The sequence below is a fragment of the Sarcophilus harrisii genome, chromosome 3 (genome assembly GCF_902635505.1).
Source record: "Sarcophilus harrisii chromosome 3, mSarHar1.11, whole genome shotgun sequence".
NCBI classification, from domain to species: Eukaryota; Metazoa; Chordata; class Mammalia; order Dasyuromorphia; family Dasyuridae; genus Sarcophilus; species Sarcophilus harrisii.
In genome coordinates, this window is record NC_045428.1 from 226699505 (window position 1) to 226704557 (window position 5053).

Below are 5053 nucleotides of genomic sequence, written 5' to 3' on the forward strand. Positions count from 1 at the left end.
ATTATTCTGGGAGGAATAATGAAACCATTCTACAACACAAAAGGCATAAGAACTCCTGAGAAAGGACATCTAACTATCAAAGCAGTTCATGATGTGAAAAGCTTAGGAACTTCTGGTGTATTTTCTTTCTCTGACTTGTTCCTCTTTAGTTTATCAGGACCATGTTTGTTTCATAAATGGAAAACGATAGAATGCTTTCTTTCCCAATTTTTGAAATTCACAAAAATGTGAGATTAATTTTTCTTTTGATGTTTGACTGAATTTACTTAAATAAAACCATTGATGTTTTCAGTTTATTATATCACCATGTTATCCTATGTATATTCTCCCAGAGCCTTTCCAAATGACAAATAGTTGTTTTGGGGGTTGTTTTTTTAAAAAGGAAAAAAGGTAAGCACAATTGATTGTCACAAGAAATTCTGAAAACATATACAAAATATAGCACCTGTAGACCTACCACCTCCACAAACAGGTCGGTTTAGAAGATCTTTTCATATCTATTCATTTGACCCTCACTTGATCTTTATAATTTTGTTACATTTATTTTTAATTTTTTGCATGCCTTTTTATTTAAATTATTGTAATTAATTACTGTGTATATTATTTTCTTGGTTCTGCTTACTTTACTTTTTATAAGTTCATTTAGATCTTTCCATGCTTCTCTGTATTCATTACACACATCATTTTTACAACTTAGTAGTATTTCATTATATTCATACACCATGATTTGTTTAGTTATACTCAATTGATGGGCATCTGCTTTGTTCCAATCCTTAGCTATCACAAAAAGTGCTGGATTAAATATTTTGGAGTACATGAGGATTTTTTTCTTATTGTTGGCTTTCTTGGTGTATGAGTCCAATAATAAAGACTGGTTTGCAAGATATGGATAATTTAGTTCTTTATTTGTATAATTCCAAATTGCTTTTCAAAATGGCCATACCATTTCACAGCTCTGTCAATAATGTATTTGTGTGCCTTTCTTTCACAATCCCTCCAATGTTTGCTATTGCCATTTTTTTGTCATTTATGTCACTTTTCACTGTGAGGTAAAACCTCAGCATTGTTTTGATATACATTTCTTTTATTATTAGTGATTTGGAACATTTTTTCATGTGGTTGTGAGTACTTTGCAGTTCTTTTGAGAACAGTTTGTTCATATCCTTTGACTCTATCTATTGGGGAATGGTTATTACTTGTATGAACTGATATTGTCTGTGCAGAAGCTTTTCAGTTTCAAGAAATTAAAGTTATCTCTTTTATCTCTTGTAGTTGTATCTATCTCTTGTTTGGTTAAGAATACATCTCTTACCCCAGCTGTGAGAGGTATATGACCTGTTTCCCTTCTAATTTTTTTTATTATGTGATCTTTTATATTAAGAATAGTTACCCATTTAGTATATAATGTGGAATGTGGTGAGAAGGATTCATATAAGCCCAATTTCTGCCAAACTGCTTTTCAGTTTTCTCAGAAGTTTTCACCAAATAGGGAATTTTCTCTTAGGTAACTTCTGTTTTCAATTTTTATCAAGTATTGTATTATTGAGTTCTCCTGTTTTTACCTTGGTCTAGTATGTTCCATTGATTTATCTCTCTATTCTTTAACCAATATTGTCTGATTTTGATAACTGCTGTTTTATAATATAATTTGAGGTCTGGAAATACTATTCCCCTATCATCCTTACTTCCTTTCAAAAATGCTCTTAATATCCTTGATCTTCTGTTTTTTTCTAAATAAATTTTGTTATTTTATCAAGGATCGAAAAGCATCCTCTTGGTAATTTGATTGATAACATGTCAAAAGTATAAAATAATTTTAGTTGTATTGTCATTTAAAAAAATATATTGGCACAACCTAGCCATGAGTACTAAATATTCCTCTCGCTTTTCAAGCTGTTCTTAAATTAGAAATCACTTCTAAATCCATTTGTTCCTTATTTTTTTCCCTCTGGGAATTAATATATGTATCATTCAATTTCATATTTTGAGATTAGTTCTTTCATGCTTAGAAAATCTGGGTAAGTTATATTTTTATAAATATTCATTTATTTAAGTTATTTTTTCTAACATATAGGAAACATATAAGAATTTCTTACAATTTCTCCTTTCCCTCTTCAATTGTTGTTTTCATTTTTTTCTTTTAGAATTGGCAATTTGTTTTTCTTTATTTTTTAATTCATTATCTAATGGCCTGTTTGTTTTATTAAATTTAGAATTGGGAATGAGGCAAAGGACCTGAAGAAACCATCTCTCATTTGAATGGATTAAGACCAACAAATGAATTTTCCCCTCATCTTTTGATGTGAGCCTTTTGTTACATATCTAAGAAATCATATTCATTTTTAAACAAGTATTCAGTTCCTGTGTACTTAACCTTCTGCATAGCTTTATTTTTTTTCCTCCGACTTCCTTTTACTATTATTTAAATAGCTTCCATCACCATAGCACCCGGGCAGCTGACACTTTACCAAGTCTCATTGTGTTTCACATACTGAAAGGGGGTTGGAGCTGGGTGCCTATTTGCTCTTACTACTGATTAGCTGTTTTCAAGGAAACTGTAGCAATCATGGGGCTTTGTATTTGGAACACAGAATCCTTCCTTTGCCAAGAGTTAAGAAACGTTTTTTCATTAATCCTTATAATATCCCTAGAAGAGAGATCATGGCACTTTAGTTTTATATTCAGATTTTCATATTCTTTTCAGAGTTCTTTTATGTTAAAAAAAATAATTATTACATAAGCTGGGACACTTTCTAACTAGGAGGTTTTTTAAAATCACTTGCTATAGAGGTGACATATACATTTCATTTTGTGAGCAAAAATTAATATTAATCATATTTGGAGTCTTTGCCTTGGAGTTCCAAAGCTCATGCCTGGATGTTTGTAATAAAGTAATACTAATTTTGGGAAGGGAAGGTGAGAGGAATATCATTCTTGGGGGAAAAAAACAAAAATTTGTAGAAGTGGAGGCTGAGGACTGACATATCTCTACCACTAGTTAACTGTGTAACCTCCCATAAGTAATGTCATTTCTCTGATCTGTGACTTCCTCACAAATGAAGGCATCAAACTAAATTATTGTAAGTCATGGGGTTTAGAGCTAGAAGGGATCTTAGACAGAAAGTTACTATGATATAGGAGAAAGAGCCCTGAATCTCTCCTCAGGAAAATTGAGTTTGGGTCCTCTAGTTCTGCAACTTAATATCCTTGAGAATTTGGTTTGGGGGACATAGCTTCTCTATCTGTAAATGGAGAGTTTGGTTCCTACTAGTTCCAAATCTTTGAACTAGAGACCCTGAGAGGTTGAGGATAAAATGAAATAATATTTATAAGTGTGAATATATCGCAGTGCCTGGTACATAATAGGCAATCTAAATATGCTTATTCTCTTTACCTGCCTTTAAGTGGCTTGTCCAAAGTCACAAAGCTAGTAAATGGAGATGTGGTTGCATTTCTCCTAGACCCAAGAGTTCTATGTATAGTTTTAGAAGGAGGCAAATAACAACCAACCTTTTCTGCCTCATTTAGAACTGATCAGGAATCAGGGACAAAATTTACATAAAAATGCTTTGAGTTATCAAACTGTGCATACCCTTTGATCCAGCAGTGTTACTACTGGGCTTGTATCCCAAAGAGATTTTAAATAGAAAGGGGCCTGTATGTGCAAAAATGTTTGTGGCAGCCCTTTTTGTAGTGGCCAGAAACTGGAAACTAAGTGGATGCCCATCAGTTGGAGAATGGCTGAATAAATTGTGGTATATGAGTATTGTGGAATATTATTGTTCTGTAAGAAATGACCAGCAGGAATATTTCAGAAAGGCCTGGAGAGACTTACATGAACTGATGCTGAGTGAAATGAGCAGGACCAGGAGATCATTATATACTTCAACAACAATACTGTATGATGATCAATTCTGATGGACGTGGCCCTCTTCAACAATGAGATGAACCAAATCAGTTCCAATAGAGCAGTAATGAACTGAACCAGCTACACCCAGCGAAAGAACTCTGGGAGATGACTATGAACCACTACATAGAATTCCCAATCCCTCTATTTTTGTCCACCTGCATTTTTGATTTCCTTCACAGGCTAATTGTATACTATTTCAAAGTCTGATTCTTTTTGTACAGCAAGATAACGGTTTGGACATGTATACATATATTGTATTTAACTTATACTTTACCATATTTAACATGTATTGGTCAACCTGCCATCTGAGGGAAGGGGTGGAGGGGGAAGGAGGGGAAAAGTTGGAACAAAAGGTTTTGCAATTGTCAATGTTGAAAAATTACCCATGCATATATCTTGTAAATAAAAAGCTATAATTAAAAAAAAATGCTTTGAGCATTTTGGAAAAGGAAAAAAAAAGATGCTACAAATATTGTAAGAATAGGACTTATCTGAATGTAGGGATCCTTTAGTACTTTTGGGGCTAGAAAATAAGAATCAATTAGAACCTGAGTTTGAAGGGATTAATGAGCATAAACTGGGAGGATATATGTATATATATATATATATAATCTGAAAAGAAACAGGTGCTAGCAATTACATATGAAGAGGAAGATGAGAAGAGGGCAAAGAGAAGGAAGCATCAGCAATGAATGAGGCATGGTGCACTGTTGTGGTATAATTCCAAGGATAAAAAACTAAGAGATTGCATTTAGAAAAAGTGTAAGTCTTCCCTGGAATGCTTCCTAAAATTGTGTTTCTGAGAAAGAGCGGCCCTATAATAATTAAAGAAGGTCCCCTTGAGTCATTATAAGAATTTTTTCTACTTATATCAAAAGAGAAGGGTAATGGAATGGTGAGGTTGTGGACAGCCCTATTGCAGAGGAAGTTTGATCTGGTGGAAAGGATTAAGCTTTCATCTCCCAAGGAGTTGGAGAAAAATGAGTCCTGGAGAAAGGATGCCATGAGAAAAGGACCTGTGGGTTATGGCATATGGTTGGTTAGTCTATATGATGAGATTTAGATTTGGGGAACCCAAATGAAATTAGGGTTTCTGGTGGTCAGGGAGTTAAATGAGGTCTAGTGGCAGGTTTGGGGTTCAGG